Genomic DNA, 12,019 nt, shown 5'->3' on the forward strand with positions numbered 1-12,019 from the left:
AGCTATATCCACACCACTGTGATTTGTTTTTGTTTTTGTTTTGAGACTGGGTCTCACCCTGTAATTCAGGCTGCCTCGAACTCACTATGTAGTCCAGCCTGACCTTAAACTCATGGCCAATCCTCCTGCCTCTGCTTCCCAACTGCTGGAAGTACAGGTATATGCTACCATGCCCGACCACTTTTTACTTTTTAATTTTGATCCTATAATGAATGTTGTCATAATGTATACCTAAAATGTACCAATAAAGTATTTAAAATGCAAAAAAAAGCAGAAAAAGAAAAAAGTAATTTTGAAACAGTCTAAGTTGCTGCTGCTGAGAAGTCTGATATCAATTTGATTTTCTTTCCTTTGCAAGCATTTTGCTTACTTCCTTTCAGAGATTTTTAAGGCCTTTCTCATTATCTTTTCCATTCACAAATGTCATGCTATTTGTAGGGACTTAGTAGGTCCTGTAAATTTGAGGAATCAAATTTGGCTTCTGTTGTTGGTGGTGGTAGTGGTGTTCTGGGGTGATGTTTCTAATAATTAAAATTAATGAGGTGTCATGGTTTATGTCTGTGGCCCCCAGACCTCATGAGTTTGCATTGTGCATTTGTTATTCCTTCATTGTTTAGTGCTTGGATTGATGGTGTCAGTGCTCCACCCACAAAGGGGTGGAGCCAGGATGTGATGTAATGGCAGGAGGAAGGTGTGTCTTGCTCTTTGCTGGTTCCTGCTTGCTGTTTGCAGCCGCCATGAACTGCAGCCCAGCCATGCCTGCCTGCCTGGGAGCCAACTGAGTGTGGACTGAAACCTCCAAAAACTGTAAGAAATAAACCTTTCCTTTCCCAACTTTGGGCTTCAGGTATTTTGTCTCAGCGACAAGTAAAAAGTAACTAAGACATGAGGAAATTCATCAAAGTAGGAGATATGAAATTATTATACAGAAATGAATCGTAATCCTATACATGAGCATGAAATAGAAAACAAAATTTTTTTTGTTCCTGGAAATCAAATTTAAGACCTTACACTTTCTGGGCAGGCACTTATGCTGCTGAGATACGTCCCTGGTCCTAAGAATCTTGGGCATGGCAGGGTGGTGAGAAACCGGAATTGAACTAAGGTCCTCAGGCTTGCCTGGCAGGTGCTGCGCCACTGAGCTAAATCCTCGGCCCAAAAAATTTTAAACGTAGTTTACAACAGCAAATAAATGTATAAACTATCTATAGACAAGATGGTAGCACATGGCTGACACTCAAGCATTCAGGAGGCTGAGGTAGGAGCCTTGCTTGACCTCAGAAGCTTAGAGCAGCCCGGAAAATCTAACAAGACCAAGATGTGCAGGCGGAAGAGGAGGAGAGGAAAGGAGGGAAAGAGTGAAGGAAGGAAAGAAGGAAGGAAAGATGAAGTGTGTGAGAATCTAGTAAATGAAAAAAAAGAATCTAATAAGTAGAGTGGGGGGTGTAAGCCAATAATCTCAGCTACTTTGGATGCCAAAGCAAAAGAATGACAAATTCAAGGCCACCCTTAGTAACTTAGTGAGATCCTGTCTCAAAAATAAAATTAAAAGGGCTAAGGATCTGGCCCTGATTCAAGGCCAGCAGCTTCCTGACGCTGTTGGTTTCAAGCAGGAGCCTAAAGAGATGTCTTTTCATTATCTGTTGGCCATTTCAGAACATGGACAGTGAAATGGTCAATTTCATTAGAAAGAAACAGTTTGAAGCAACCCCTCTCGGCCCCATAAGCAGCTGTGAGCATGGCAGGCTACAACGGCTCAGGACAGGAGCCTCCGGGGTTTACTGGGACCCATGCCATACTGGGACCTGGAGCACCGGGAAACCAAGCAACCTGTGAGTAGCTATGAGCATGGCAGGCTCCAGCGGTCCAGGAAGGGAGCCACCAGTGTTTACTGGGACTTGAGCCATATCAGGACCTGGAACACCAAGAAACCAAGCAACCCCTCCCCGCCCTGGTAAACAGCTATGAGCGTGGCAGACTATGGCAGCCCAGAATGAGAGCCCCCGGCATTCACTGGGATCATGCCATCCTGGGACCTGGAGCACAGGGAAACCAAGCAACCCCTCCCCCGCTGCCTGTTTTGTTTTGTTGAACTTCAATATGCATGAAAGTACAAACAGCTATCTTAAAGAGAACAAGAGACTGTAAGACAGCCATTAATGACTTCCCTATTGTCTAGTTTTTAGGACCTAAATCACCTTCCTCATTCTGTTTGGATCTGTTTTATACTATGTTGTTTTGTATGAATTCTCTGTATGGAAGACCTGGACAACTATTTAGACGAAAACAAGAGACAATACGATAGACAGTGAAGATCTCAGGTTGTCTAGCTTTGAAATTTATATCTCTTACATTGCTTTCTTATGTTCTATTTTGTTGTTTTGTTGTGTTTAATAATATCCACTATAAAACAAAAATTTTTAAAAATTTTTAAAAAGGCTAAGGATGTAGTTCAGTGGAGAGGGCCCCTCAGTTCAACTCCCAATCACTCAAAAATAAAAGAAAAAAAATGTAACAATAGATATGCAAGACCTTTATGGATAAAAGTATGAAACAATTCTTAATGCAACTAAAGATAACACTAACAAATTGTAAAATGGTCAGTGTTAAAGAATAGGAAGACTAAATATTAAAAATATGAATTTTCCCTGATCAAAATATAATTTACTGAAATTCCAACCAAAAGCCCAAAAGAGTTTTTTCATAGGAACTGTTCATTTCCATGGAAAAGCCAATAGCTAAGAATAGCCAAGACAATTTGATAAAGAAGAATTGGGTGAATAGGCATCCCTTATCGAAAATCAACACTGTTAAATAAGGTTTAACACCAAGACAAGGAGGAATTGTCACAGAGAGAAGGAATTGGATTAATTAGAATCAAGAGTCCAAAAGAGAACTCTCTATGTTAAAACAAGTGAACGTGTGGCAGAGGTGAACGTGTGCAGACCTTAGGATGAAGATGTAACGCACTGTACGTGCTACTAAGTGAATCATCCATATAGACATATCATTGTTTTGGACCCAACTTCACATCATACACAAAACATCAATTGCATGTAGGTTAAGATACATACTGAAGAATAGAAGTTTAACTGTCAGACATTTAAAAGACAGGAAACTAAAATAGGCAGAAAAGAAATGTTTTAGCAAGACATGAAAATCATAAAGTATAAAAGGAAACTTTGATAAATTCAACCAGCTTAAAATTAAAATTGGAGGCATCAAGAAGCACTAGAAACATGATTAATAAATAAGTCCTAGGCTTAGAAAAATTATTTGTAAGGCATATAAGCATCCGAATATGGTGGCACATTCCTGTACTCCCAGCATTCAGGAGGCCGAGGCAGGAGGATTGCCGTGAGTTTGAGGCCAGCATGAGCTGTGTAGTGAATTCAAGGCCAACCTGAACTGCAGGTGAGACTCTGTCTTGAAAAAAAAGACATAAAAGTAATATAGTAAGTATATCTATTTTATATAAGGAACTTCTACAAAGAATAAGACAACCTACTCAACAGAAAAATTAGTATATGAAAGGCAATACATTAAAGAATAAAACCAGCTGTTCAGAAACAATGTTTCTAAATGCTCAACATCACCAGAAGACAATGTAGGCGAATTCTAACCACAATGTAATTCCATTTCATAACCATCAGATCAATAGTTTTGACACTACCAGATCCTGGCAGCATAGTTTTTGTTTGGGGTTTGTTTTTTGTTTTGGGGGGTTTGGGGGGATGTTGTTTTGTTTTTGTTTTTGTTTTGTCTTTTTGAGACAGGGTCTCACTATGTAGTGCTGGCCTTGAACTCTCAGTGATCCTCCTGCCTCAGCCTCCTGAGTGCTGGGATTACAGTCATGCTCCACCACATCAGGCTGGCACAATAGTTCTTATGTGGTGTTGGAAAAACCACTTCTAAGAGGAACCAGGCATTATATAATAATACTAGAATGCTTATAACCCATCACTCAGCAATTCAATTCCAAAATGCATCTCCTAAAACCTCTTCTATACATGCTCAAGAAGACATTAATAAAAAATGACTATTTCAGAACTGGGTATAATAGTGAAAACTGCAGATAAATAACCATCAAAGAAAAAGATAATTGTAACAAACTGATTCATTAGACTACCATACCACCATGAAAATGATTATGTGAAGTATACATGCATCTATTCAACAAATCTCAAAAACTATAATTTTGAGTTTAAAAAGGCAAATTACAGGAAAATAAGCACAGCTTGATAGCACCATCCTATTTATATAGCCTTATGATATGCAAAACAATATGAGATATTATTTAAGGAGACAGATATTCATGGTGGGGATATAGATAGGGGAGAATAACAAACACCAAACTCAAGATAATAGTGACCTGGGGGAAGTGGACGGAGCAGGAGGAGGGTGATACAGGATAAGTGTACATGGGGGGCATTGTCACCTCTTTCCTCACAATGAGGGGCAGGCACACAGTACTGTTTTGTATTCTGCAGCTTTTGGTACTGCTGAAATTGTTTTAACTTTGCTTTTTTAACTTTTGATTTTTAAATAATTGCCGATTGGCAGGAAGTTACAAACACAAAGCAGGGAGGTCCCCTGTATCTGTCACCCAGTTGCCCCCGGGGGTTATGTGTTACATAACCATGGTATAATACCAACATTGGCTTTGGCATACATAGGCAAGAAGTTCTGTGTATGGAGAGTCCTGTAACCTCCACTGCAATCAAGATATACAGCCATTCCCTAACCACAAAATTCCCCTCCTGCCATTCTTTTAGAATCACACCTGCTTTGCTTTTTGTTCCCACCATCTCTGACCCTTGGTAACCACTAATTTATTCTCCAATGCTATACTTTGGTTACTTTTTTTTTTAATCTTTTTCCTCTTTATAGGTACCAGGGATCGAACTCACGACTGCCTGCTTGCAAGGCAGGCGCTTATGCCACTGAGCTAAATCCCCAGCCCCTACTTTGGTCACTTTTTAAATGGTGCATAAATATCATCATGCAACATGTGACTTGTGGGACTGTACCTTTTTCACTCAGAACAGCGCCCCTGAGTTCCACTCAAGTTCTTTTGCCAATGAATAATTCCTTTTCATGTCTGAATGGTAGCCCACGGAATACATGTATCGCACTTTGATCAACCATTAGACTGTCTTAAAGCCACTATGTACAATTATGCAGAGGGTTTAGTTGAATATAATTTTATTTTTATTTCTTTAGGATCAACACCTAAGCGGGATTTTGCTAGGTTACACAATAAATGTATTTTTAAGGGAACTGGCAAATTATTTTCCAGTTTTATTTTGTTTTCATTTTATTTTGCTATATATAAGCAATATGTGAGAGGTACAGCTACTCTGTGTACTCCACAATATTTGGTATTATTTATTATTTTTATTATTCATATAATTTTTTATTTTAGCTGTTCTGATGGGTATGTAGTGATATCTTGGCATAGTCTTAACTGCATTTATTGACAATTAGTGAGGTCGCACCTTTTCTCATATGCTTACTTGCTATCTGTATATCCTCTGACAAAATGTCTCTCTGTCTACTGACCATTTTATTTTGTTTTTTTAATGTTGAGTTTGGGAAGTTCTTTTTAATATAATCTAGATATGAGTCCTTTGTCAGACGTGTAGTTTGCATTTATTTCCTCCCAATCCATAGCTTGTCTTTTCATTCCCCTTAATGACAACATCTTACACAGTGCAAACGATTTTTAATTTAGATGAAGATCAATTTATAAACTTTCTTCTTTTCATTTTTTGGATAGTGCTTTTTCGTGTCATGTCTGAGAGCTCTTCCTTAGGTCATAGATTTTCTTCTAAGACTTTTATATTTTTATAATTTATATTTAAATATATGATCTATTTTAGCTCATTTTTATGTGAAGTGTTATATTGTAGGGTTAATCAAGGTTTGTAGGGTCTGAGAGTTTTGGTTTTGGTTTTCATATTTGTTTATTTTGCCTATGACTATCCAATAACTCCAGCACCATTTGTTGAAAGATTACATTTTCTCCATTGAATTATTTTTGCACTTTTTTTCAAAAATCAATTGGCATACAGATTAGAAAGAAATTAAAATATTCCTACCTGCAACAGACATAATCATCTATGCAGAAATTTCTAGGAAATCTGCAGCTAAAATGCCTAGAACTAGTAAATGAGTTCAACAGGGTCACAGAATATAAAATCGACGTGCCAAAATCAGTTATAGTTCTATCTACTAGCGATGAACACATGGAAGCCAGAAATACAATTACAATACTATATGTAATCACTCAAAACTAAGTGAAATGCTCAGGCATAAATCTAAAAAAACTAATATGTACAAGTTTTATGAATACTACAAAACACTAAAGCAAGATTTCAAAGATCTAATATGTGGAGAGGCACCCTGCATTCATGAATTAAAAAATTAACACAGTAAGATGATAATTCTTCCCAAATTGTTATGTTGCATGCAATTACCACCAAGAGCTCAGTGTGTTACAATTTTTTAATTTCCTAAATCAACCCATTTTTACTAATTTCAGCCAAAAGAAAGGGCGCCTGTATGTGTCTGGACTGTGTGCATATGCAAGTGTAAGATTGGAGCTTACTTCAGTTTAATGAAATACAGCCCATTGTTGTACTTAGCTATTCATGAGATGAAAAGGAATTGCAAATCTCTCCATCATTAAGCTCAGCTTATATGAGATATAAAATAGAATTACATGAACTAAAGAAGATTGTGGATCACTGTCCATCCCGGCTATGGTGCTTTCTCTGCTTCCCTCCTCTGCCCTCAGCAGAGACCCACACGGAGCCTAAGTCTCATCCTCCAGCATCCTCTCAGCACAAAGCTGAGCCCACAGGAGGACCTCGCAAGTTCCAGGAACTGGCTCTGAGTCGTCACTCAACTTTCCCTCACAGAGGCCACAAGAAATCCAATATCACTTGGGTCATTTGAGATCCACACAGTCTTTCCTGCTTCTGGTCCCACCAGGAATGATGTTTATCATTTTGTCTCCTTCAAACAGTTGTTGTCCGACTCTACACTCCTACTGGCACACAAGTGTCCTGGTCTCGTTATGGAGCACTCATTAATATTCACCACAGGTACTCTTGTGGGTGGCCTCTCTCCCCACAGATGTGTCTAGACTTCCATAAATATTAGCACAGAGAAATGCAGATTAGAAATTAGTTGTAAGTCACCCTGGAGGGCACATAGCTCTGAAGTGGAGCCCCAAGCCATCAGGTTGATGGGGGCGTTGGAGTGTTTTGACTGTGAAACCACTCAGAGGTCAGTGTGACAGAAGATTCTAGGAGGAAGTCAGATTCCACTAAACAGCGTTGGTACAGTGCTTGGTAATTCTGTTGGTTTCTGTATCATCCAGATACAGCTCACATTTCAATCATTCACTGTTCACATTTCTTTGCTCACCGTTCGAATCCAGAGGTCTTGACAGTATGTACATACAGCTGTGATTGGACAGCACAGTAGTACTGGTAACTTCAACGCAACCCCCAATGGCCATGCAATTGTTCCTGTGACACTGGGTGCCAAAACACCGGCTTCCAAGTTTACTGCCAGTGTGGAGATGATGGATTCCAGTAGAGAAATTAACGAGTATGTACCTGCTCATGGCCAGGTACCGTGCTAAACATTGATAGATACAAAGTCAAATGAATTATGGTGTCTGCTCTCCAAGAGTTTACAATCTAATGGCAGGGGAGAAGAGCGATCCCATGGCAAATAACTGAGGATGTCTTGAATAATGCATTAACTTTTACAAGTAGGTTTGAAAGAGAGTGATCAGAATAAATACAAATGTCAAGGAAGGCTTCATAGCCAGGGAAGATCTTCTACTGATGGCTTCCAAGATGGCTGGTGACTGGATGGATGGAGCAAACAGCAGCGATTTGCAGCAGGGGAACTTGCCAACCCACAAAAAGAAGGGACAGACCCACTAGCTGGTGGGGTCACTTTCACAGCTACTTTGGGTTGCCTTCACGGTGAGTAAGAAGTACATGGAAATGGCAGCCATCTGGCTGATCCACGTGGAATCCTTCCCCATTGATTCTGCCTGAAACTTATGAAGCCGAATTGCTAACCCCTCAGGAAATTACAACAGATTGGTAAGGGAAACGTAGAGTTGAGCATAAGATTAATTTAAGTTTATTGCTTAAGCAACCTCAGGAAAGTTCCTCTTCTTCTCTAAGCTTCATTCTCTTTGTGTGCCAAATGGGACTAAGAAGGGATTCAGACTCAAAAATGAAACGATGCTTGCAGAATGCCTGGAAATAAGACATATGTGATTAAAAAGTCACTCGTGTTACTGTCTTACACAGCCAGCACTCAGGTAGCTTTATCAGTGTGGTCTCTCCTGGGTCTCACTCTGTCCTGCATTCTTGTGCTTCTATCTGAGATGCTTCTCCTTCTGCCTGAAGAATACTTTTAATATTTCCTGTAAAACAGTTCTGTTAGTACAAATAGATGTTTTGTTTGCTCCCAAAAACTGTTTTATTACACTTTCACTAACGAAGAATATTTTCAACAGGTGAATTCTGAGTTGGTCTGGTTTCTTTCTTTTAGCCTTCAGAAAAGACTGTCTTTTGGCTTCCAATTTTTCTGGTGAGAAGTCAGCTATTGATCCCCTTACCTCTTGTTGTAATTCTAGTAATATTTCCCTTGTTTGGGTACATTAATATGTTGCTGTTTATCTTCATTCCTGGCTATTTTCCTAAGATGAGTTTAGGCATACAGTTTTTATGTGTTCTTCTTAAAGTTCATGGTGCTTCTTGAACTTAGGGCTTGGTGTTTTTTATCCCTCTCTTTTCTTCTGGAACTCACATGCATATATGTTAGGCATTTTCACCACTTTCCTTCCTGTTTCTTATACTCTTTTCATTTACATTTTTGCTTTAATCTGGATATTTTCTTTAAGCATATAAATCTGCTGGTAAACTCATATTGCATTGTATTGTTCACTTTCATAATTTTCCTCTTTTTGTTCCTGTATAGTTTCTGATTCTCTCCCTTATCGTATAATTTCCTGAATGTTAATTACTTATTTTAGGACCCATTTAAAACTATTCTAAGATCTTTCTCTGTTATATGGTTACTTCTACGGTGATTTTGGTCCTGTGGCCTAATCTCTGAAGTGACTCACATACCTAAAACTCAATAACAGTACAATTATTTACCAAATTAAATCCTTACCTCCACCCATTTCTCTGAATTTAATTATCTTAAACCTTTTCCCTGCCAAGTCATGCTTTTATAGAATTCTAACAAATTTATATGGTGATTCTTTAAATGTAGAATTATGTTCTATACTTACTTCCTCATAGCATCCAAAACAGCATTTGAGAATCCTGTGAATCAGCCTCAGCTTTCTCTTGCACATCTGACAATCCAGCCAAGACGAACCAGTCATCACTGCTTCTTGTCCTGCATTTAATCAATTCTTTCCCTGTTTTTCTACCCTTGTGCACATTTGACTTCCAGCATATAGAATGTCATTTCTCTTACATCTGCCTATTGAAATCCTAGCCTCTAAATCCTGGATTAAATGACACACACCCCCAAATTAAGCCATAAATCGTGTGAGTTGGAGCTAATCCTATTCTTTCCTGATTTCCAGAGTCTTTGATCTGCATGCTACTTGTGTTCAGGTCCTGTTTCCACCAGCAGGTAATCAGAGGTAGCCAAGGGCAGCCCTGTTTCTGTCCTTGAAGGGTCCCTTCCTCTTTCTTTCCACTCAGAAGCCCCTCCCTCACTCAGACTAGGTGCTTTTAGAAGACCTCCCAGCTCCAGACTTGGTTCAGGGCGGGCCGAGAATGTCTGAGTCTCAACCATGAATTCACGCTACAGTTGGGATAGAGGAGCGGTAAGCAAGATGGCGTGGTGTTATGTCCTGTCTCTACCTAAACCAGCAAAGGCTGCCACGTCTCTTAGAGGAGACACCTGGCATGCTCCGTGTAGATCTTACCCCTCTCTCCACTGCCTTCTTGAACTTTGGCAGACTTTCTTCCCTTTAGCTAGTCACCTCAGCCACACTGGCCACTTTGATAATCTCACCTTACTGCCTCTGCTCTGTGTTCTGGAGTCACACTGCGCTCAGACCTCCAATGAACTAACTCTAAATAGAGAGTGGAAGCAGGGGTGCTCCATGAAAGTCTCACTGGCCTGGCAAGGCTTATCCTGCAAACCCTATTTGATGCTGGTAACCCACAGTACTCTAATGTACTCCTAATGCCCTGCATTCCACTTTTTCCAAATCATTTCTTTCTTCTTAATGTACTCTATAGTTTTCTTATTCATACATTTACTCTATATAATCTGTATAAACAAAGGTAGGGTTCTGTGTCCTTTGTTCACAGATATCTCCCAGGCCCTGCAAGAGTGTGGCTCAGATCAGGATTACAGATATTGCCACTGACCACTCTGTCCCCTTGGAATCACTCTGTTTTCTATAAGCAGGATCCAGATATCCTATCCTTTGGGTCATCAAAAAATACTGATATTATCAATCCCCAGCACCACAAATATATATAGATGGATAGAAAGATAAATAGATAGGTAGATAGATGCTTAACTAGGATGTGTATCCAGTCAGGTTCCACCTTTGGGAGCTGCTGTGGGCCTGGCTCCTGTCTGCTCTTATGGGCAGGGTCACTGCCATGCCCTGCAGCTTCCCTGTCTCCTCCTGCATGGAAAAGAAATCTTATTAACCAGTCAAAGAAATCAAGTCAGGGAAACAGAAAAACCTCCACTGGCCCCTGGGAAATTGAGATTGAGCAGAACAGAAACCCTACATAAAATAAATCTGCAGAAATGCAATAAAATAAATCTGGAGCCAGAGTAAATCAGAAGCTCAGTTTGGGTCAAATGGCTTCCTGATGTCAAAATGTAAATGTAAACCCAAAATGTCATGCCTTCGCACTCCATGGTCCATTTCATGTCTGTTATTTCATTTTATCTTCAAAACAACTCTAAGAAACAAATCATCCCTATCCTAGAAGATGAGAAACTGATACTCCAGGGGAAAAAGTATAAAGCTATAAAAGTATGCGGTGAGTCCGGAACCCAGAAATCATGAGTTACAAATAGTTCTTCCTCCCAGGAGTGTGAGGTTCAGGAGTGCCCAGGGGTTCCCACACATCCAGGGAACTTTGGGCAAATTACAGTGGCACATCAGTTCACAAACCTAATTCATCCCACCATTCTGGAAAAGATGGCTACATTTGTGCCCATGTGGGAAAGATGACCACAGTCATGCTTGTCACCTGATGTAGAGTTTGCCAACAAAAACAGAATTTTGCCAAATGCTTCTTTGTGAACCAAATTTTTCACAAACAAAATCGTTCATGCCACTGTATTTCCATTCTCTGTCACTTTTCTCACCAGTAAAATGGAGTAACAATGCCCTCCATATTAGCTCATTCTTACAAATGGTAAATCAGGGTACATAAGAAAAATCCCTGAAAACAGAGCCTGACACAGGAAAAAAAAGTGTGAAAACATTCATTTTTAAATCATTATTATGTTGGAGGACTTTTTTAAATATATGGAAACCATGAAGCAATCATTTCATTAAAGTCTCCAAACTCCTAATGTGTCCAATTTAAAGTTTCACTTGAGAAGAAAGAGCTGGATAAGATTTAGTGGATAGAAATTGCAAAGATGATTGGGGATTAAAGAATTGGATGCTTGAGGAGAGATTTGTAAAAATTGGACTTTCTTTGAATTTGAAGAGAAAAGAACCAAAAGAGATTTTGGAACAATCTTTGCAAAAAATAGAAAGGGCACAACTGTGTCTACCTGGCAGGGCGCTGAAGTCACCATGCTGACCTCAAAGAGGAAGAGGAGGGTGGATTAGGACACCAAGACCTTCATGTGTGGCTACTAGAAATTTTAGACTCACTGAGAGAAGGGTGGAGCCATCTGGAAATGTCCTTGGAGCTTCTGAAGACCCAGATACAGATGCAGACCATGAATCTCTGAGCAGAAAAGTTGGCCATCC

At 39.5% G+C, this 12,019-nt stretch overlaps 1 long non-coding RNA gene and 1 other non-coding gene across 2 annotated transcripts in view; one reads left to right on the plus strand and one right to left on the minus strand.

Annotated features, from left to right (window-relative positions):
- The window catches only part of LOC134474098 (uncharacterized), a 101,369-nt gene that overhangs the window by 21,549 nt on the left and 67,801 nt on the right, over positions 1–12,019 (minus strand). The window lies entirely within an intron of this gene.
- On the plus strand, positions 1,563–1,700 carry LOC111756264 (small nucleolar RNA SNORA2/SNORA34 family). The gene has a single exon (XR_002790742.1). It is a non-coding gene; the product is annotated as a small nucleolar RNA SNORA2/SNORA34 family (small nucleolar RNA).

The sequence above is a fragment of the Cavia porcellus genome, unplaced genomic scaffold (assembly GCF_034190915.1).
Source record: "Cavia porcellus strain 051 isolate PalLab524CR breed Dunkin Hartley unplaced genomic scaffold, mCavPor4.1 scaffold_2, whole genome shotgun sequence".
NCBI lineage: Eukaryota > Metazoa > Chordata > Mammalia > Rodentia > Caviidae > Cavia > Cavia porcellus.